General features: G+C 39.5%; 1 protein-coding gene and 1 non-coding gene across 11 annotated transcripts in view; one reads left to right on the forward strand and one right to left on the reverse strand.

The window, feature by feature from the left end:
- Window positions 1–24,564, reverse strand: part of FRYL (FRY like transcription coactivator) — a 246,965-nt gene that overhangs the window by 139,861 nt on the left and 82,540 nt on the right. The window lies entirely within an intron of this gene.
- Window positions 23,615–23,721, forward strand: LOC118661251. The gene has a single exon (XR_004969234.1). It is a non-coding gene; the product is annotated as a U6 spliceosomal RNA (small nuclear RNA).

The raw sequence follows: 24,564 nt of genomic DNA on the forward strand, positions 1-24,564 counted from the left end.
TGAAACATATTCATACCATACAACTCAGCAACTAACTGCACTCCTTGGGACTTACTCAAAGCAGTTTAAAGTATGTCCACACAAAAACCTGCATACAGATGTTTATAGCAGCTTTATTCATAGTTGCCAAAACTCTGAAGCAACCAAGAAGTGCTTCGGTAGGTAACTGGATGCATTGTGGTGTATATATATCCAGACAATGGAATACTATTCAGCACTTAAAAGAAGAATTTTCAAGTCATGAAAAAACTTGGAGGAAATTTAAATGCCTATTTCTAAGCAAAAGAAGCCAGTCTGAAAAGGCTATATACTGTATGATTACAACAATATGACATTCTGGAAAAGGCAAAACTATGGAGATAATAAAAGGATCAGTGGTGCCCTGGCCAGGTAGCTCAGCTGGTTGGAGCATATTCCTGATATACCAAGGTTGCGGGTTCGATCCCTGGTTAGGGCACATACAAGAATCTACCAATAAATGCATGAATAAGTGGAACAACAAACCATTATTTTTCTCTCTCCTTTCCCCTTTCTCTCTCCCTTCCTTCACTCTCAAATCAATCAATACATTTTTTTTTTTTTTTTTTTTTTAAAAAGAGACCAGTGGTTATCAGGGGTTCAGGTTTTTGGATGGGGGTGGAGGGGAAGGGAGAAAAGGATGAATAGGAGAGTACAAGGGACTTTTTTTAGGGCCTTGAAACTGCTCTGCGTGATACTATAATTGTGGATACATGTCACTATATATTTGTCAAAACCCCATGGAATGTACAATACAAAGAGTGAATGTGATGTAAGCTATGGATGGGTGATTATGACATGTCAATGCAGGTTCATCAATTGTTTTAACAAATGTACCACACTAATGTAAAATGTTAATGGGGGAAACGGGAGAGGGGGGAATAAGAAGACGGTACATGGGAACTCTGCTTTCTGCTCAAATTTTCTGTGAACTTGAAACTCCTCTAAAAAAAAAAAATATATAAAGTCTGTTAATTTTTAAAAACATAAAAATAAAGGAAAGAAAAGCCTATTCTATCCCTGTCAGCCAGAACCAAAGGTGCCTGGGAAGAGTCAAAATAAACAACAGCTCCAGTGAAAGCCTAAAACAATAATATACTTGGATCAAACTCAGGAAAAGGAAACAGTTTATAAGTCAATTAAAAATAAAATGTCAAAACATGAATCAGATCATATGGTAGACAGATTAAAAGTAAAAACAAAGAAAGCAAAATCAGTATTAGGGAATAATAGCAAATGTCAACTTCTGAGGAGGCCAGATGGATGGGTGTGCCTTCCAACTACCCATCCAGAGAAACACTGTACATTTGGGAGCAAGTGCATCTGAAGAGGAACAGAGGGAATATAACAGTGTGCGTGTTGTGGGTGTTAAGGGTACAATATGAAAGCATCATTTGGTGACTTCACTGCACAAACACAATTTGCTATAAAGCAAGGCCTACCTCAAAATGCCTTCCTGAAGGAAGGAAATGCATACCAGACACTTTTCATTTCTGATGGAAATGAAACATTTATTTATTTAATACTTTAAGGTATTTTTCCCTAACAAACCTGTTCTTTTTTTTTTAATCCTCGCCCAAGGTCACATTAAACGATTTTGAGCGGGGGGGGGGGGGGGGGGGGGGGGGGGCAGGGGAGGGAGAGTAGGGAGAGAGAGACAGAGATTAATTGGTTGCCTCCCACACACACCTAAACCAGCCCAAGGGATCAACAGAACCCAAAACCTTTCCCTGTATGGGATGACACTCCAACCAATTGAGCAGCACCAGCCAGGGACTAACAAACTATTCTTATTTCAAGTGATATGCTGGTAAAGGGCTCAAAAACAAACAAAAACCAAGAGTCCTGATTTATTAGCATTTGCCAATTTCCCTTGTGCACTGACTCCCATCATGGCTGATTTCCAGCTATCAATGGCTTAACAACCAGCTGGTCAAATCCTTGGTGAGAATGAGATCTAGAATACCACATCAAGTTATCACCAATTTGTGACGAGAAAACTGACTCCTAATCAAAGTCACAGTCACATTAGGTCCTGAGTTTCTAAACTTTCAGGTCAGTGCCTTTATTTTCTCCAGAATTGCCAGATTCTGATAGACCTGTTCCCCCCTCCCCTTTTTAAAAAATATATTTTATTGATTTTTTTACAGAGAGGAAGGGAGAGGGATAGAGAGTTAGAAACATTGATGAGAGAGAAATATCGATCAGCTGCCTCCTGCACATTCCCTACTGGGTATGTGCTCACAACCAAGGTGCATGCCCTTGACTGGAATCGAACCTGGGACCCTTCAGTCCGCAGGCCGACGCTCTATCCACTGAGCCAAACCGGTTAGGGCTGTATTTCCCCTTTACAAGTCTAGTTTATTAGCATAATATTTGCTTAGACTAACTATTTCCCAGATGAAATATTTTGGTTGCATCTTCATATTCATTTACATAAAATGGGCTAAGAAGAAAAGGTTTTCCCACTCTGGTGAGGTAGATATTTACCCATATTTTCTTTAAACTCTTTTTTAGTTTTATTTTTTCCATTTAAATCTGTCATTCAGATTTAAGCAATGTCTTTATTGCATATACAGTAAAAACATTACTTTATCCCCGCCCCCCAATATTTAATCAAATTCTTCTGGCTTCCTTTACTGAAATTCTGTCACTAATTTTATATTCACTATCATAAACTAAAGCCAGACTCAGATATGCTTTCTATTTTGCTCCTTAGTAATCTTTCTGTATCAGTACCATACTTTTAATTACTGTAGCTTTATAATAGGTTTTGTTATCTATTGGTACAAATACTATTTACTCATCACCTTCATAATTTCTCAGACACTATTTCACTTATACGTTCATGTTTATGCATATCTTCAGAAGTTAATTAGAAGAGAAATGTCTTAAGACTACTTGTCTAGAACCTGACATACCCTCACTAATTTATCTTCTTTCATGTAACGCCCCCCCCCACCCCCAAATATGCATTTTCCTCTGTAGGATATCTATCTAATTCTTATTAATTCTATTTGTAAATGCCTTGCTTCTGTTCTATGTGAATGAAATCATTTTCCTCACTCCTCAGTCTAATTTTTCTGTTTCTGGTTACATTTCAATGGATAAAAAATTAAGACTTTCGTTGTTCTTTGGGCAGCTGTTCCCAAAATGTTTATTTATCCTAGTCTCAACTATTCCCACTGAAAACAGTTTCTAAACATAGAAATCCTATGACATCTTGGGCACATTTCCAATTTTTTTTACTTGAAGTCTACTACAGAAATATCACTTATTATAAAGCTCGAGAAGAATGACCTATCCTCTAAATAATCCATTATTCACTCAAGCTAGTCTCCCTGGGGGTCATTTTCTTGTACTCTTTTGAACCTTCAGAAGCTCAGCTAAGAAACTATTCAGAAAATCTAGAAATAATGTGCTATTTTCAAAAAGTGCACATTTTGCAAATAGCACATTAGGAGTCAGAAGACCAAGGGCCCTTGACTTGACTACTTCGAATCATTATAACCTTCATCAAATTATTTAACCTCTCTAAGTTTTTGCTTTCCCTCTACAAAATAAATGAGATGAATTATATCTCAACCATGGTATGAGAAGCAACACAAAAGTAGTTTTCATTTTTGTTCTCTTTTTCTCCCATAAAAATAATCACTGCCAGTAAAAAGCTATTCTCCTCTTGCAATCAAGAGCCCAGGGATCAGCAAAGAATAACCCTGATGTGAAAATCTGAACATCAAATCCTGTAGGACCTCCTCCAGCACACATACCTCGGTAGACTCAGGGCCGGGGGGGAGGTAAACAACTGCATAGAGACCTGTAGCCATCTTCTTTGCTGTCTAAGAGGCTGAGCAGAAGCTGTAAGCAGGTCGCCTGAGTCCCCTATGCCCCTGAGGCTGAGATGATGGGGGCAGACAAGGAGCAAAAGGACTTGTTCCTAATATCTTATCTGGGAGCTAAGAGGTCCACAGAGGCGAAGACTGCTTCCCCTGTCCTCACTCTCGGGATTACTCTTTAAATAGGGATGAGCCACGCTTAATTAGCAGACAAAGAAATGTAACTGCACACTAAGAGTATCCAGCAGCGAGTGACACATGAAATATTTACCAAACACCAGCAGCAAATTATCATAGGTTTCAAAACACGAAATCTCTTTCAATTAAAAGCAGGAACTAAACAGATAGATTGATTCTTGCCTTGTCATTCAACAACGTCCAGGAAGTTATGGGATTTATGTAAGTAAATGCAATAATACCAAAAAATTAAATCATTGTTATAAACATTGAAAAATAAGACATGAAACTTTCTATACTAGCTAGCAATAACTACCTAAAAATGCAAATGCAGAAAAATCTTCTATTCACAAATATAGGTGGGAATACATTTAATAAGAAAAGCTTACATGAAAGAAACTACAAGATCACCTTAAAGGGCACGAAAGAAGTTCTGAATAAATAGATATATTTATAGGTGGGAGCATTCATAATAAGTGTCAATTCTCACAAAATTAATATAATTACTACAGTTCCAATTAAAATCTCAATAGGTTGTGCTGTATAAAACTATCCTAGAGTACACACAGAAAAACAAAAACCCCAAAAAAGCTAAAAAAATTATTTAAAAAAATAGCCTGGCCAGTGTGGCTCGGTGGTTAAGAGCACTGACCCACGAAAAAGAGAACGTGGTTCAGTTCCCAGTCAGGGCACATGCCCAGGTTGTGGGCTCAGTCCCGGTGAGTGGCGTACAGGAGGCAGCCAGTCGATTCTCTCTCATCACTGATGTTTCTATCTTCCTCTCCCTTCCTCTCTCTGAAATCAATAAAAACATATTTTTTAAAAAGTACAAAAAATATTTGCTAAATCAGAAGATAATGTAACTGATCAGAACAAATTATAAATACAATCAAAACATTATACCAAAATATAATATAAAATTGACTATATCAGAATATAACAGTAATCAACTCAGTAAACAAAATGTCGATAAATCAGATTAATGTAGAAGATGAGAGACTTCTCAGAAATCCCAGATGCAAAGTAAAACGACAGTGAGGTACCACTTCACACCTGCCAGAATGGCCACCATCAACAAACCAACAAATGACAAGTGCTGGCGAGGATGTGGAGAAAAGGGAACCCTGATACACTGCTGGTGGGAATATGGACTGGGCAGCCACTACGGAAAAGTGTGGAGTTTCCTCAAAAAACTAAAAATGGAACTCCCATTTGACCTAGTGATACCACTTTTAGGACTATATCCTAAGAATCCCAAAACACCAATCAGAAAGAATATATGCACCCCTATGTTCATAGCAGCACAATTCACCATGGCTAAGATCTGGAAACAACCCAAGTGCCCATCAGTAGATGAGTGGATAAAAAAACTGTAGTACATTTACATAACGGAATACTATGCAGCTATAAAAAATAAGGATTTCCTACCCTTTGAGGGAGCATGAAGGGACCTGGAGATGATTATGCTAAGTAAAATAAGCCAGTCAGAGAAAGAGAAGTATCACATGATCTCACTCATATGTTAAACTTAATGAACAAAATAAACTGATGAACAAAATAGGTCCAGAGACATGAAAGCATAAAACAGACTGACAAATCTCAGAGGGAAGGGGAAAGGATGGGTAACAGGAATAGATTAACCAAAGAATTTGTATGCATAAGTACATAAGCCATGGACATGGGCAATAGTGCGAAAGGCCTAAAAGGGGAGGGTGGGGTAGAGGAGGTCAAAGTGGGAGAAGAGGGACATATGCAATTCTTTGAACAATAAAGATAAATTTTAAAATAAATATAAATTAAATTAACAACAAAAAAAGAATTCAACATGGGCAAAATGAGAGGGATAGGGAATATCTGTTTAGTTATAATTTTGGAACAACTGGCTATTCATCTGAAAAAAATACTATATTCAAAACCAAAGTCCAGAAGGATGTGAAATTGAAAGTTAATTTTTAAAAGTCTAAAAAAAATATTAGGCATCAACGTGTTCAATCCAGGGGAGAAAAGACCTTTAACCAAGATAGAAAACCCAAAATTATAAAAGAGATGAAATCATTCAACCAAATAAAAATTTTAAAATTTTATAAGGCAGATGAAACCATAAACAAGAAAGTACAAAGTTGAACAAAAATATAATTTGGCAAAATATATACTCAGGTGTGGGGAAGCATGGGATTTGGTTGGAAGGTCTGTAAGGAGAAATCTCTGAAAGGTGAGGGGCCTCTGAGGGACCTTGCCGAAGGTGGCAGCCCCTGCCTTGACTTTTCCAAACTAGCCCGAACCCCAGGGTGTTTTGCTAAAATCTCTGTTTAGTCTTTTAGACCCGATCCTGTAGAAGCATGTGCTTTCTCAAGGATACGTACCCTGCTGATAGTATCTAGAGGTTAATTTTAGTTCAAGCTGTGGTGACAAAAGCCTAAGGAGGTAGGCGAACAGGGCTATTTGCTTCTAAAGCAAAAGAGCCCCTTAGCCTCTCTTTCACAGAAATGTGTGTCAGAGCAATCATTCACCCGTCACTCAGGATCTGCCAGTCAGTCCCGGCACTTAGGCAATTCACGTAAGAATAAACCTAAAAATACAATATATGAAAAAATATTCATCTAAAATTTGTAGTACCCAGATAATGCAAATTAAAACAGCAATGAGCTTTCATATTATGCATATCCGACTGGCAAATATTAGAAAGAATAATAAGATCTACTGTTGGCAAGGTACAGGGAAACTTGACACTAAACACATTGCTGATGGAAATGTTATGTCCACCTCAGTACAATCCTGTAGGCCAGACACAAGGATGGGTATTTTGGCCCTTAGAACAGAGCAGAGCAGAGCAGACATTAATTTCTTTGAACTTCAGGCTCTCCATGCAACTGATATTAATTTAGCAGTATCTGACCTGCCCACAAGGAGCGCAAAGGATGGTATGCCAGCTCTAGCATTAATATCCGCTTGGCATATTTCTCACTGTAAGTAAATTGGCAAACATAAAAATTTGTCTCTGTCAGACTGTTTATTACAATCCTACCCTCTGGAAAAGATTTCATACCCACTCTCAGTCTTAAGGTAAAGTCAGGTTTTCTAACCCAATCCCGGTCCTTGCTGGCTTCTCTGGCACTTCCTTAAATCAGAATCAGAATCTTTGGCGTGAGGCCCAGGCGTCTGTATGTTCTGGAAAACGCTCCAAAGTGACTCTAATGTGCAGAAAGGGCCGAGAACCACTGCCTTACACTCATCCTTCTAAAGTGGAACAGCTGGTTCTAGGCAATGATGTTATTTAACACTTATTCTGATCATTAAAAAGCTTCAAAAACACCATAAATAAAGAAACCTGTGTATATAATACCATAAATTGCACTCCTCAAGCAACTCAGAGTGTTCAATAAAGGCATGTCAAGGGCAAAGCTCTAGGAAGCAACACGAAGGATCAAGAAAACATTTCAAAACATTTTTTTTTTTTAAAGCCATACACGGTTCTCCCAGTTCACACTGGAAAGTTTTCTCTCAGGGTTTCAGCCACTTCAACCTACTCACTGTCCGTGCCCCAGACCCAATACCTTGGTGCTCTGTCAGTCCCCTGCCTTTCATTCATTACCCGTGATTTCAAAGGATGAGGTTTCAACGGTGTTACCTTTAAAACCATCACTGATTCCTGCCTGTGCCTTACATTTTGAATCTAGTCTAGTCATCAGATTCCATCACTGCTGCACGAACCCTCCCTTCTTTTTTTCTGCAGAGCTGAACTTTAAGTTCAGGTCCTAATAACAGCCCAGTAGACGCCTGAAATATCTGCCTCTTAGCAGCTGAAGAGACTGTTTTCTATTTGAACCACAGTCGGCCTTACACATCAAACCACGGCAATACAATGCCCCGTGGTGCTCTGAATAAAATGCACTACAGGTCAACACCTGCGGGGGTGATGCTAGGGGTGCCGACCCCCAGGCAGGGGAAAATCCAAGTGTAACTGAAGTCCACCCTGTGCACATGGGGACTGAAAATACATACTAACCTTACTTTCAAGAATATTACTAAGGCTGGTTTATTGGCATAACATTTTCTTCCCTTCCCTAGTCTCCCTATAGTAAGAATCACTCATTCATATGTTGCTCCAAAATTTTATGTAACGCTTCCTTTTGCTTCATTTCTTCTTTTTCAAGACTTTTATTTTTAGAGCAGTTTTAGGTTCACAGCAAAAATGAGAGGACAGAAGAGCTATCCCATATAACTCTTGCCCCTACACATGCATAGCCTCCTCCTAGTACATCTGTTATAACTGATAAACCACATTGACACATTATTATCACCCAAAGTTCAGAGTTCACATTAGGGTTCACTCTTTGTTTTCTACATTTTGTGGATTTGAACAAATGTATCCACTGTTCTAGTACCACCCAGAGTAGTTTCACTGCCCTAAAAATCCTCTGTGCTCCACCTATTCACCCCCCTCCCCTATCCCTGACAACCACTCATCTTTTTACCATCTCTCCATAGCTTTGCCTTTTCTAGAATATCATAAAGTTGGAATCATGTAGTATGTAGCCTTTTCAGGCTGGCTTCCTTCACTCAGTAATAGGCATTTAAGTTTCCCGTAAGTCTTTTCACAGCTTAATAGCTCATCACTTCATTTGAGCACTGAGTGATATTCCATTGATTCGATGTACCACAGTTTATCCATTTACCTACTGAAGAGCATCTTGGTTACTTCCAAGTTTTGGTAATTATGAATAAAGCAGCTATAAATATCAGTGAAGCTTATTTTAAATTAAAAGGATTTAATGTATCTAATGTAAATCTGTATTTATTATGTTATACTGCTAATATATCACATGTTAATAAATATTAATTCATACTTCAATTTTTACAAATGGCTTTGCTAACTACTTTCTGTATCACATGGATCAATAAATATTGCTGAAAATACAGCTTCTAAAACAATTCATATGTTTTTCCACTATGAACTATCATACATTAACGATTCATTATCTTCAGTACAAACATATCTGACTATTTGGAACTTGGCTTCTACCACCTTCCCCATTCAAATGGACTTCTCTTTAATTCTGTTTTTTATAAAAGCCCTTAAAACTTTACTTATTTAGCAAATTTTTTAAAATTGGGAAATAGCATGCTTCATGAACACCACTCAACCAAAAGTGAAATTGTCAGAAATTCCACGGAAGAGGCAGTGTTCTAGGATGTTGGATATTAACAGATTAGAAGGAAGAATAATCAAGAAGACACACCCATTCCATCCTGCAAAAGGCTAGCAAACTATGTCTCATCAACATGATCATGAAACTGTAAACATGGCTACTTTCAGGAAAGAAGTCTAAGAGTTTGACCAGAACCCAATGCTTTGAGGCCTAAACACTATAATAGGCCAGATACCTGCCAGGTGTCATCTATATAATAAAAGCCCACTAATGGAATCATTATATTACTAAGAGCAAAGGCTTTACAAACATCGTTAAGGCAGAATGACCAGAACAACTAGTCGCTATGATGCACACTGACCACCAGGGGGCAGACGCTCAATGCAGGAGCTGCCCCCTGGTGGTCAGTGCGCTCTCACAGGTGGAGCGCCACTCAGCCAGAAGCTGGGCTCATGGCTGGCGAGCGCAGTAGCGGAGGTGGGAGCCTCTCCTGCGGGAGCCTTTCCTGCCTCCGTGGCAGCACTAAGGAGCAGCGAGAGGGTGCAGGCCAGGTTGAGCGATACCCCCCCCCAAGTGCAGGAATTTCATGCACCAGGTCTCTAGTATTTAAAATATTTATCAATCAGTACAGAAGGACTAGTCAGAACAGCTTCTGGTTCTAAATACCAGGACAGCCAAAGAATGCATAATGGCTGAATATCAGTAATGTTGGAGGTAATGAGAAACCTACTAATGGTGGCAGAGTATGGTCTCTAAAGAGTATGACAACAGGTAAAAAGCACCAGAAGGTCCAAGAAAGAGCAACAGATATGCTAGCAAACAGATGTATAATGCAAAGTCTAAGAACAGGAAATATGTACCCATGTTTAATCCCTAGGTGGGTTTGATCATTAAAAAGTTATATCAGTAGAACTTAATTCTCAAATTTTATTTTTGGATGAAAACTTCCTTCTCACGAATGGCAAAGCAGGGTCCCATATTTGAAAAAAATGGAGCACCTAAAAGTTTAGCAAGGCAAGGCTCAGGAAGGAAGAAATACCAATTATCAGAGGTGAAGGCTTTGACACAAGAATGGGTGGCAGCCCAGTCAGTGTGGCTCAGTGGTTGAGCACCAACCTATGAACTAGGAGGCCATGGTTCAATTCCCAGTCAGGGCACATGCCTGTATTTCGAGTTCAATCCAAAGTCATTTTATAAAAATCTCCTTCACCTCCTATATCTAACCCCAAACCTATTAGTCTTACTTCTTATCCATTAATCTATTTTTCTGTCTCTGTGGATTTGCCTATTCTGGACATTTCATATACATGGCATCACACTATAGGTGTTCTTTTGTGTCTGTCTTAAATATTTCCCACATCCATAATTAAATGAGTTAATATTTGTAAAGCACTTAAAAGAGTACCTACCCATCTGGTAGGCATTATATACATGTTTGCTAAGTAAAGAAATAACATTTCTTTATTTGTTCAACCTTCATCTCACATCTGGTCTACTTAAAAAGCATCTTAACTCATCTCCTTGCACACACTGTACCTCCCCCGCCCCTTCCCATGAAAAATATAAGTCTGATGAAATCACCCCAACCCCTGCCATAAAGTACATCAATGGTTCTCCATTTGTTTTAGGTTTAAAAGCAAAATCTATAACAAGGTCTTCAAGATTCCATGTGGTCTGGCACCTGACTACCTTTGTAGCTCATTCCCATACCTGCTCCAGCCAAACTAGCCCCATTTCCTCCAGCCTCTCGCACATGCTATCCCTTCTGCCTGCCCACCTACCCTTCCCCCAAACTGTTAACTATTTCTTCCTTCACATTTTGCTAAGGATCACTAAATCCGGGGAACCTTCAAATTGAAATATGAAGGACTAATGGAAGTTCTCTAGATAAAGAATGTGGGTGTGTGGTTGTTCTTCTTTTGTGAGGGGGTGTTCTTTGTGTATTTTTCAACTTATCTGAGCACCAATATACTCTTCTATAAGAACAGCAATTCTCAATGAATGGATTAACAAAATCTGGTATATCCATACAATGGAATATCATTCAACCTTAAAAAGTAATGAAGTACAAGTACATACTACAAAGGGACAAACCTTGGAAATATGCTGACAGAAGAAACACACAAAAGAACACCTATAGTGTGACCCATTTATATGAAATGTCCAGAATAGGCAAATCCACAGAGACAGAAAAATAGATTAATGGATATGGGGTCTCTTCTGGGGGTGAGGAAAATGATCTACAATTATCAAGTGGCAATGATTATACAACTCTGCAAATACATTAAAAACTACTGAAATATACACTTTAAAAGGATATATTTTATGGCACCAATAATACTTTCCTCAGATTTTCATAATGATTACATGAGATTTAATAGATGTATGTACGTATCTGATTGTACACACATGTATATACACATATAATTTGTACCACAATACCAGATCCATAAGTACTTCAATATTATTAATTAATATTAATCAAATAACAAAGGTTTATTATTAATCAATAACAAATTTTAACTGAAATTTACATAAATGCATAATTGCACTTTTGGAGGCTGGCTTTTTACTATTCTTTGCAATCCAGGAAAAACATCTCTGAGCATTAAAAATTATATTCATAAACTTTTCTCAGTGTTTAAAAATTCAAGTAATGTATGCACATTTAGTTTCTTAACATGCCATATCTTACTCACATTTTAATTTATAAAATTGTGGTTAGGTCAATTTATCTCTTCCATGTCTGTGATAAATATTAAATTCTTTGAAACATTTACTGTCATAAAATTATGGATGCAAATTCTATAAATTAATATGTTTACAAGAGGTATAATATTGATAAAGGATGTATCTGTGACCTTAACACTGCAGATACACAACTGAATAGTTCTCAGTATAAATCTTACCTCGTCTTATTAATTTTAGGGAACTAAGCCAATCATTTAAGTGATAGCATCCTCACTATATAGCTGGTTTAACCCAACATTCCTGATTCCCTTTTTAGAAGAAGTAATGCCTAAAGCTGCTGGCACAAAGACAGAATCCCGAATTTAGGCCATAGTGAATGTCACCTCATTGTTGTTACTGAGAGAAATAGGCCCAACTATAATCAAACTTCAGCAGCACTGCAACAACGTTCTGCCAACTAAGCAGGGCTGGAACCAGAGGGCCTCGCAGCAATTAATGTAAAACGTGGCAGTTAACATAAGTACAAATCCTGGCAAATGCATCTTATAAATATGAAATATTATATTTAATGATAAAGAATTATAATATATATTGCTATTAACTTATGTTCAATGACAAAAATCAGATTTTTTTTCTTGTTTTCTTTGGGAGGATGGGGGCAACATTTGAAATATACAATTTGTATAATGAAAGAATTGTTTTCATTTTTTTTTTAATTTACAGAAGCTATTAATAAATCAGGTTTTTCTCTGTTCTTCCTAAGAACTTCACCAATTAGAATTTAGTGAAATCACTAAGGTATCATTTCGTGCACTCCTGCTTCAGGAATAGTTCCTGGGAGACATCAGTAGTATAATACTAATCACATAGCGTAAGAGGAGTCCCATGTTTTCCCTCCTACCTTCTTTCCTACTAATCCATTCCAACAAAGTGACTGTGGCCCCTAAGCCTGATCTTAGTTGCAAGCATATTTACCAGAACTTAACTAAGCATGGAATACACAAACAACACAGTCAATTCTTGCCCACCAGGAAAAAAGCATGAACAGGGCGATAAGTGTAAAGATGCAATGATGTTTAAAGTAAAGAACACAACAGAGGAAGCATTAAGTATCTGGCTGACTCCAGAAAAGTAAGTCCTTTGGTGGATCTCTTACCCTCCGCACCCCTTCCCACTGAAGTTTGACAGTCTGTTCATGCTTCTCTGTCTCTGTACCTATTTTGGTCATCAGTTTATGTTGTTCATAATATTCCACGAATGAGTGAGATCATGTGATAGCATATAAGTATAACCAATGGACACAGACACTAGGGGGGTGAGGACATGTGCTGGGTAGTGAGGGTGGCTGGGGGAGGTCAGTGGGGGGGGGGAAGGAAACATATGTAATACTTTCAACAATAAAGAAAAGTGAGAAAGAATTCACTGTGAAGCAGACAGAGGGGTGGGGTGCATTCTAGGCAAAAGGTAGCAGCAGATACAGACACAGCATGCTCGAGAACATGCTAGGTATGTATGGCAAGAGAGAACTAGGTATGTATGGCAAGAGAGGAGGTTAACAAAATGAGCAAGGCCTGATGGGTGGTGAAAGGCTTCACCCCACAGGGGGAAACTACGAAGTAAGGAGGGAGAGACTGTGAGAGAATGAATGCATGTGGAAGGAACTCTTGGCAGCAATGTGGAAGATGCAAACAGAACAAAGGGAAGCCATGGCAATAATCCAGGTGATAACTGAACTAAGGCAAGTGGCTGTGGGCAACAGAAGGCAGGCACTGAGATTAAGAACATTTTAGAAAGAAGAAAGGCAAGTCATGGTAAATCACTGAAAGAGGAAGGGGGTAGGGGTGAGAAAGGGTTGTTTGGCTCACCCCCCATTTCTGTCCCAGGGAGACTGTGGAAGGCACTGCAGCCGACCACCGTGGGGAACACCCTATCATTCAACACCAAACTCGGATTCCTTTCCCTCTAAGTCTTCTCTGCCCTCTGTGGTTCAATATGATCCCTTCCGTCTCCGTACCCGCGCGCCCCCCCCCCCCGCCCCCGTCCTTTTCCTGTGTAACAGTTATTTGGCAAGTCATAATGCATATGCAATCTCTCTCATTTAACTTCCTTACTGCTAACTTTTCATGTATACTTAACCTCTGACTAGACTAGAAGCTCTTTAAGAGCAAAGATCACATCTTTTTCTTAATGAGTATATGCTCAATAAACGCTGGCTGATTCAAATGTTGGCATTATGAAAACATCCCTAGGAAGAGACAGATAACTACTATCCTTCTCTAGGATATTTAACATATTTTAATCCTTTCTCTTTTTAAAATAAAGTAGGGCTAAGTGAAGACCAAAAAAAGGCATCTACAGCTGCTGGAGAAATAAAAACATTCTTCCATGTATGTTCCATGGCTAAGGCAGCAGACATGCTTAGGGCTTTCATGAACAATGAGACTTGTAACTTATTTTCTGTATCAACCTATTGCTTAACAACTGGGGGAAAGGAAAAAAAAAGCCTTCAAAGAGGTTTGTACTATGAATGCCCAAGGGCAATGGGATACCCACTAACGGAATCATTGTATCACTAATAGCAAAGGCTTTACAAACATCTATTTTTTGTTTACTCCTGGATTTAAGGAACAAGATCACATGAGATTTGGCTGTGATGGTTTCAGGGTTCAGGCAATGACATATAGAAATGCTTAAATGGTCACAAAACAAAATAACCACAAAGTTCACAAGTATCTAAGCAAACTAAGTTTTTACAAGACAAGCTGCTGTGACATAATCTAACATACCTGTTCCTCTATAAGAACCCATTGACTATAGCTTCATTCTCACCATAAAACTATTACTATTTTTAAAAAAATATATGATAAGGATGAGGAAAAGAGAGAAGCCATGGTAAAGGGAAAAAAAAGAGATTAGGAACCATGCTTGAGTTTATTTGATTAAAAATGTATTCTACATTCTAATGTAGTAAAAGTAATTAAAATTAGTAATTATAATTCTCCCAATATTTTAACAATGTATATTCACTTAGAAACTTCCCTAGAACTAATATAATTTTCTGCCATCTGGCACAACAATATCTCCATATGGAAGAATTACTTACAGATCAAAAATAAAATACAGAGATTGTAAATACAGTATATTTGGCATAATACAAATATCCTCTAATTATAGTCTACAATATCTTAAGAGGTTGTTTTCCCCCCTCCATATATTATTTGCTTGCAAAACAAAACTACACTTAAATAAATATTTTGGTAAAGAGTTAACTGAAAAAAATTAAATTTAGTCTCTCATATTTTATTCATTCGTTTGCTCAGGCCCAGGCAGCACAGTTGGGAGCAAGAACAACCAGGTACTAATTCCAGTTCTTTGCCATCATATGACCTTGGAAAAGTCACATTTCAATTTTTGGGGGGCAAAACAGACATTATAACAGACTCTTTGCTTACCTCATTAGTTTGGTATCATATTATTAAGAAAATTTTGGCAAAAAAAAAAAAGTGACTATGGTAATAAATAATTTCTAGAAGTGCTTTGAGATCTTCAGAGAAAAGTACCCCTGGAAAATGCTGGAGATACTGAACAAAATCCATACGTCTGCCAGATCCACATATTAGGAAGAGGTTTATGCAAAAATAACAACTCAGTGACATTAGTTTTATTGACTTACTTGAACTTTGAAATGTAAGTATATCATCCTGAATGTTCTTTCTCAGAAAATTTACCACATGTGAAAATTACTCATTGCCACTTCAATTATAGGAACACGGTAAAGTTATGATCATTATGCTAAATTGCCTGATGCCTTAAGACAGCTGATGCTGCCTCCACAAACATTCTGTGCTAACAGAACTGTGGAAGAGTACCGGCATCCGGCAACCCTGCGGAGATCAGCATCTATCTGTCATCCTTTCCCCCCATTTTTTGACCACTGAGAGAAAGTTTGCCAGAATGATTCCATATTAACAAAAAAGCCAAGGCCGGTCAAAGAATATTTAACTACCAATATTACAACTGCCCCAAATTTTCATTCAAAAAAAGCATTCCTCGGTATGGACTGGTTTCAAGAATGAGCATGCAAGGAATGGCAGTGGTCATAACTCAGCGTTTCCCCCGTGTAGGCAAACTGTACTTACAGCTGCTGCTCCAGGACTTTAACAAGGACTTTATGCTTATTTCAAAAAACACAGAATCCTGTAGGCTCAACATTGTCTCCACGGGCTGCAGCGCAGCAGCGGCAGCAGCAGCAGCAGCAGCCTCGGATTTGTTGATCTGTCCTCGGAGCCGGAGCCGGATCCGGAGCCGAGCTGCTGTCCCTCTTCAGCTCGCAGGCAGCCAGTTCTGACCCACAGTGCCTTGCCTTCATTACCATGCAGTCTCGCAGTGACGCACAACTATAGTGGAACGCCGCTGAATGCAGATGAGCCATCGCGTTGAATGAACGCTCACAAGTTTATTCTAAGAGCCCTGAAGGACACCCTCACCTCTTTGCATGCAGACATACACGTGGCCGCAATGATCCCTGTTTATGTTCCCGTTACCAGTTTTGATGAGCTGTGTCCCCAGCTGCTTTCAGGGGAGTCACTAGTGCGAGTAAACAGACAAGGGTAGAGCTCTGCCCTTGGATGCCAAGCTTCTCACCAGCTAAGGGCTTTAGGAATAAAAAGTGAATTCGAGTCTGACGTATCTTTAAATCTCTCCCTGTAATAGCTGACCAGAACAAAAACCACAGTGGTATGTACCCCACTCCACTACCAGTTTTCTCTGAGAGGTCTCAGTAGTAAATTCCCTCCACCCCTCTACACACGCAGGCAGTAAGCAGGGACTCTCTCCGCATGCTTGTGATGATGCAGGGTCCACCGCCTCACTTAACCCACCAGAGAGAACGCTGGCTGCTGGGCTGAAAAGATGATGTAATGGACACCGTGGCCGAGCCTCCATCAGCTCCAAAACTGCTCAGCTCAGGACAAAGTTTCCTCTGCTGCATGCAACTGATTCAACAGAGAGACCTCTCTGATAATAATGGGGTTATTTTAAAACAGGGTCTTCTATTACTAAAATAGCATCAAATTCCCCTGAACATCTTAGACTATCAATGAACAGCAAGAAATCCTCCAGTCAAATAAAATGCACATCTTTAAAACTCTATAGAAACTTTTAAAACTGAAAACTGGCCCTGGTAAAAGCTTAACTACTCTTCAAAATAGTAGAAAAATTTCCAAATCAAACCCGACAAAACTATTTTATATTGACAGCAGAAGGAAAATGCCTTGACCTCATAATCATTTTACTATGACTTTGAAGGTCATAAGACATGTGTTTTTCCATATGTGGCATTATTTTTGTATTGACTCATCTATACAATTGTATTCTTTACATACCATACAAAAATAATTAAATTCAGTGATCAAAGTTAGAACTGAATAAATTTAGGCACTGTATTAAAAGCTAAAAGAACATTCTTCCATGTACAAGTATCATACACTAAGGGAAAAGGAAAATCATATTCATTAAGACATATTCAGTGATAATAGTATTATTGGGAGTGTCATTAAAAGCTTGCATTTCTTTAGCACAGCCCAAGAAATCTGGAATAAGTCTAGGCCATTCCTATTCCTGAACAGGCCCAAAACCTAAATTCAAACCAGGGCTGCAAGAGCTAACCACAGAGGATTCCCGTAACACAACACCATTGATTGAACGCGATCGGAGACAGCTCAGGATCAGTTAAGGGCGAGGTTTCCCTGGTCTAGTGGAACACAAATGCTTCAAGGTGTTAACATGAATAAAGGGCATTCCACAGTCCAAAATCACCTCCTACTACATCTCATTCAACAACGATGTATGTCGACAAAACAAAGGCTCTAGTTGTACACAAAACAATATGATTTTTCTTTTTGTTAATCCTCATCCAATGATATTTTTCCATTGATTTTTAGAGAGAGTGAAAGGGACGGGGAGAGACAGAGAAACATCAGTTGTCTCCTGCACAGGGGCCATGGATCAAGCCTGCAACCAAGGTGTGTGCCCTCGACCAGAATCGACCCTGCGAACATTTAGCCCGCGGGTCGGCGCTCTATCCACTGAGAAAAACCGGTCAGGGGTATAATTTTTCTTTTTTAACTGAAGTATTCTCCAAAGTGATTTGAAAATACAGTCTTTTCATCGAACAGCTGTTAGCAGGTTAAGAGAATAAGCTGATCTAGACCTATATAAGCTACACCATTAAATGCTAATACTCAGCACTGAACCATGTCAGCAAGTGAGGAGGCATACACTACATATGTTGCCATATTTTTTCCCTCCCCCTATGGAGCTAAGCCTACGAGCCTCCAACAAATTTTAAAAGCTACTTTGCCGAAACCGGTTTGGCTCAGTGGATAGAGCGTTGGCCTGCGGACTGAAAGGTCCCAGGTTCGATTCCGGTCAAGGGTATGTACCTGGGTTGCGGGCATATCCCCAGTAGGAGATGTGCAGGAGGCGGCTGATCGATGTTTCTAACTCTCTATCTCTCTCCCTTCCTCTCTGTAAAAAATCAATAAAATATATTTTAAAAAAATAAAATAAAAATAAAAGCTACTTAATACCACTTGGCTATAATGTCACACCAAAGAAACTAACGTCCACTCCTAGTAAACCTTTACATAAACTCTTAACAAGCAAAACTGTTTCACGGAATATCAGAGCATGATCACTTTGGGGTGGGGTGGTAAATAGTAAGTAATGTTCTCACCACCTTAAAAAAAGGATTTTCTTCTGCTTGAGTTTTGTTTACATGGATGGAAAAGAATAAACTTAATGTTTCTGTTTTATCTAATCAGCCTGACACTATGTACACAAAGCCAAAGCCAGTAACGGTTTCTTTGGGACACAGATGCATAAAATTAATTCCAGGGTTTATTTTTAAAGTTAGATTTTACAGGTTATTCTTACATTAGTATTTTCCATATGAACAACTGTAAACCTATTTTTGCCCACTCTTTACATTTCCCACATTTTCTACAATGAAGGTTTGAACATTTTTAAACTTCATTACAGAAAGGAAGCAGGAGTGCCTGGTCAGTGTGGCTCAGTGGTTGAACACTGTCCCACATACCAAGAGGTCAGGGCACATGCTCGGGTTCTGGGCTCGATCCCCAGTAGGGGCATGCAGGAGGCAGCTGATTGACATTTCTCTCTCATTGATGTTTCTATCTCTCTCTGCCTCTCCCTTCCTCTCTCTGAAATCAATAAAAATATATTTTTAATAAAAAAGAAAAGAAAAAAAAAAAAGCAGGATTCTTGGAGAAATGGCTGATTCTAGGACTTAAGCACATAAAATAACCTAGAGCCGTGGTCGGCAAACGGCGGCTCGTGAGCCACATGCGGCTCTTTGGCCCCTTGGGTGTGGCTCTTCCACATAATACCACGTGCAGGCGCGCACGTACAGTGTGATTGAAACTTCGTGGCCCATGCGCAGAAGTCGGTATTTTGTGGAAGAGCCACACTCAAGGGGCCAAAGAGCCGCATGTGGCTCACGAGCCGCGGTTTGCCGAGCCGCAGTTTGTTGACCACTGACTAGGCCAGCCGTGGGCAAACTACGGCCCGCGGACCGGATCTGGCCCGTTTGAAATGAATAAAACTAAAAAAAAAAAAAAAGACCGTACCCTTTTATGTAATGATGTTTACTTTGAATTTATATTAGTTCACACAAACACTCCATCCATGCTTTTGTTCCGGCCCTCTGGTCCAGTTTAAGAACCCATTGTGGCCCTCGAGTCAAAAAGTCTGCCCACCCCTGGACTAGAGCATCCTTTAGGGTCAAAAGTATGAAAGGGCTGCTATAGCAATTTCAGCAACAAAATAAGTAACGTAGTTTTGGACTATAACCCAAACTATAAAATAAATATCCATGAATCTATACTGATATAAAGTAATGATTACATACAAAAATAAGAAGAGATCAATCCACATTGTTCAGAAAAAAAGTTAACCCAGCAGGCCTGACTGGTATCCTTTGAAAGTCCTGCTTACAAGACTGACCCTTGGCTAGCATCTAAGCACTTAGATTTCAAGAAGGCCCCCACCATTCCCAGCACTGACATGAGTGGCTCACACTATGCCTAAACTGTTGGTACAAACAATACAGATTATGCTGAACATCTGCTTTCCTCTAGGCTAGGGAGTCTAAAATGTGGGTATGTGCCTGGCACTGGATACTCATGTGATCAGCCCTGGTAAAAATCCTGGGCACTGAGTCTCTACTGAGCTCCGTGGCTGGTCACATTTCACCCATGGTGTCATAGCTCAATACTGGGCAATCAATTGCCTCCTCTATGGTGCTACTGGGAGACACTCTGAAGGCTTGTGCCTGGTTTCCCCTGGATTTCATCCAACGTGCCTTTTCACTTTGCTGATTTTGCTTACTGTCCTTTTGCTGTTCTTAATCATAGCTGTGAGTACAAGGACACGCTGTGACCTGCGAGTCCTTCTAGCAGATCATTAAATGTGAGGATGGTCTTGGGGATCCATGATACACAGTCAGAAGAATTCTAAATAATTTATGTAGATACTTCAATATCAAGGAGGAGCATTACTCCCGGATCCTTAAAAACATGAGCTATACTAGTGGCCTTCTTTGGAAGGGTACAATATAGATAGCAGAGGGAAAGCGGAATTTTACTGTGAAAAAAACCTAACAAATACTACTTGAGCCAGGAGATCAAGATTAAACTCATCAGTGATAAAGTAAGAGCACACATTCTTGATGATGAAAATGGCATTTTTCCTCTGTGTTCTTCCTAAAACCTAAAGCCCCAGTCTACGTATGAAGAAAACATCATATAAACCCAAAATGAACAGTTAAAAAATACCCAGCCAATACTCGAGATCATCAAAAACAAGGAAACTCGGAGAAACTATTATAGTTGAATACCCAGGGCATTCTGCAGATACTTCAGAAGTGTCATGCCTTACTAATGGGCCAGTGGTTACTTTAAACCCTTCTTAACATAGCTTCAAAAGATCAAAAGCAAACCTCAAAAGATCAAGCTATCAGCAAGTAACAGCCTTCCAGAACAAAGAACAACACTTTAAAAGAATGTAACAAAGTCCAACATTTATGTCTAGCATCTAATTAAATATTAGATGTGTCAAGAAGTAGGAAAATGTGACCCATAAAATTAGTCAATTGAGCAGATCTAGAAATGACAGAGATGATGGGATTAAGCATATGGGCTCTTAAAAAACTATTATATATAGACTCAAAAACTTGAATGAAAAAGGAAACACAATGAGGAGAAAAGAGAATATATAAAAATAGACTGAAATAGAATTCTGAGAGATAAAATACAAAATATCTTAAACAATAAATTCACTGCATGGAACTAAAAAAGATTAGATTCCACAGAACAAAAGATTAGTAAACTTGGAGAAATGGAAATAGTAGCTCTCCAAAGTCAAGAACAGATAACAAAACGGTGAAAAAAATGCATAAAGCCTCGCTGACCTTCGCAAGAACATCCAATAGTTTAACATATGTGTTATTGGAATCTCAGGGAAGGGAAGAGAAAATACTACCTGAAGAAATAATGATCAGAATTCTAAAAAATTGATGAAGACCCACAAATCCAAAATAGTCAAACTTCAAGCAAGGATTCATGTACTAAAAGAACACATGCCAACGTATGCCATAATCAAACTCCTGAAAACCAAATGACAAGAAAAATCTTAAAATCGGGGGGGAAAATGACACATTGCATACAGAGGAACAAAGATAAAAATGAACACATTCATTTCATCTGAAACTATACAAGGCAGAAGTTGTAATGATATCACTGAAAAGCTTAAACCATAAAAATTGGTGACTTACAATTCTATATCCAGTGAAAGTATCCTATCAAGAAACAAGCAAAAAACTTTTCCAAGATAGACAAAAGCTGAAAGAATTTATCACCAACAGGTCTACATACAAAAAATGTTACATAAAGTTCTTCAGGCAGGAAGAAAAGTATACAAGATGAAAACCTGAATCCATACAAATTATGAAGAGTGCCAGAAAAGGCAAATGTAAAGGTAAGAAAAGACCTTTTATTTCTCATTTTAAATTGTCTTTAAGTTAACTGGCTGCTTCAAGCAAAAGTGGTTAACAATGTACTGTCAGGTTTATAACATATGAAGAAATAAAACATCCTATATAACAAAAGGCTAATATGCAAATAGACCAAACAACTGAACAACTGGTTATTATGACATGTGCTGACCACCAGGGGGCACGCACAAAACATGGCGGGCGTTGACCGTGGCAGGATGGTGGAACAGGTGAGCAGGGACTCCAGACCAAGGCAGGGCACCGGCTGCTGTCATCGGGGTGAGCCTCTGGTGGTTACTGAAAATTCTTTGCTCCCATGCGCTGCGGTCCCGCCCGGCGCTCACACCTGCTGCCGGTGCCAGCCCTACCTACACCGGCTGCTGGAGCCAGAGCCGCCGCTTGCACCCGCTGCCAGCACCCAGTGCCGGCCCTGATTGCCCCTCAGGGCTTCTCCACCTCCCCGTGCTCCTGAGGGGCGATTGGGGCCGGCAGCTGCCTCTAACACCTGCTGCTGGTGACGGCCCCACTCTCACCTGCTGCTGGTGCAAGAGCCACCACTTGCACCCACTGCTGACGCTGGCCCCGCTCGCACCTGCAGCCAGCAGCAGAGCTGCCGCTCGCACCTGCTGCCAGCCCCCAGTGCCCAGCGCTGGTCCCGATTGCCCCTGAGGGCTTCTCCACCTCCCCCTGCTCCTAAGGGGTGATCAGGGCAGCAGATGCCACTTGCACCTGCTTCCAGTGCTGGCCCTAATCACTCCCCGCCATCAGTGGGTGCGAGTTGGATTGGCGTCGTCAGCCTGTGGGAGCGGCAGCAGCGCGAGTGAGGCTGCCAGCAGACAGGGGACAGGAGGGGGCCAGGTGGGGACTCGGAGGATGGGCCAAGACCCACCCCTGTGCCCACTGCAGCCTCGCAGATCACAGCTCCTTTCAAGGTGCACTAATTCATGCACTGGGCCCCTAGTTTGACTATAATAGTCAAAAAAAATGGAGGGGAGAAAGAAGTATAAAGTTTCAGGTTCTTATTATACATAAAATGTTATGCTATTATTTGAAAGTAAAGGATGATAAGTTCAAATTGATTTTGTAAACTCTAAAGCAGCGGTCCTCAAACTACGGCCCGTGGGCCACATGCAAAGACAAATATTGTATTTGTTCCAGTTTTGTTTTTTTACTTCAAAATAAGATATATGCAGTGTGCATAGCAATTTGTTCATAGTTTTTTTTTAAACTATAGTCCGGCCCTCCAACGGTCTGAGGGACAGTGAACTAGCCCCCTGTTTAAAAAGTTTGAGGACCCCTGCTCTAAAGCAAGTAGCTCAAAAAGAGAATTTAATAAAGCAATAGTCGAATAAATTAGAATACTAAAAATATATACAAGAAGACAAAGAAAGAATGGAAAAAAGAAAATATAACAGATGCGACAATAGGAAACAATAGCAATATAGATTTAAGCCCAATCATGTCACCAATTATATTAAGTATAAATGGTCTAAACACTGTGCAGAGCACCATGAGAGGTGCTAAAGGATAATTTAATAACTAAAATAGATCTTTGTGCCCTTGGGAGGGTTAGGACCCAAAGGTGGAGCTAGAGTGTGGGTGTGGCTATGTGTGTCTCCCTCTTCTGAAGAATGAATCTTTATGCTTAATCTTAAAAAGGAAAACAGATTGTGCTCGCTTTGGCAGTACATATGGTAAAATTGAAACAATACAGAGAAGATTAGGATGGCCCCAGCGCAAGGATGACATGCAAATTTGTGAAGTGTTAAAAAATTCTTTTTTTTTTTTTTTCTAAATTAAAATCAAAGTAACTCTGGCTGACCAGGGTTAGAGCACCAGATTCCTATCCACTTGGTTCTTCCACTTGCCTGAGGAGATTCACAAAGAAGCCCTGAAATACCCATAAGGCTCTAGGGAAATACTGAAGTTGATCATCAAGTGCTATAGAAGAGTTTTGAGCAGGAAACTGACTAATTAGGTAAGGAATGGACTGGAGGAGAACACAACAGAAGTCAATGGGCCATTTATTTATTTTAGTAAGTTTTGGGGATATGTTTTTATTGATTTTAGGGAGAGGGATAGAGAGATAGAAACATCAATGAGAGAGAACCATGGATCGGCTGCCTCCCACTCACCTCTCACAGGGGATGGAGCCCACAACCCAGGCATATGCTCTGACCAGAAATAGAACCAGTGATCTCCTGATTCATGGGTCCACACTACACTTAACCACATAGGCGGGGCTCAATGGGCTATTTAAGTTGCTAAGGTGAGAAATAATGACTTAAAAAATTAATAATATACTTAAAACAATTCAGGAAAAGGCAATAAGGAGGGGAAGAAGACAGATTCCAATTTTTTCATTAGACATACTTCTTGATGTATTTAGAATACACAGGGTAAAAAAATTAAAGCCGAACTACTCAAAAGTGACCCTTAGGCTTAGGTGACTGCATAGACGGTACTAAACATACATAGGTCACATCAAGAAGAGTTCTGGCTATATAATACAAAAGGGATGTCAGGACTAGAGATGAGAGGAGAACGTAGGGACAGACAACCAACCCCACAAGCCTTCCAGCTCTCTTCTCCACTGATGAGGGGAGGAAATTGAATTTCT

Source organism: Myotis myotis, unplaced genomic scaffold (genome assembly GCF_014108235.1).
Source record: "Myotis myotis isolate mMyoMyo1 unplaced genomic scaffold, mMyoMyo1.p scaffold_m19_p_1, whole genome shotgun sequence".
NCBI lineage: Eukaryota > Metazoa > Chordata > Mammalia > Chiroptera > Vespertilionidae > Myotis > Myotis myotis.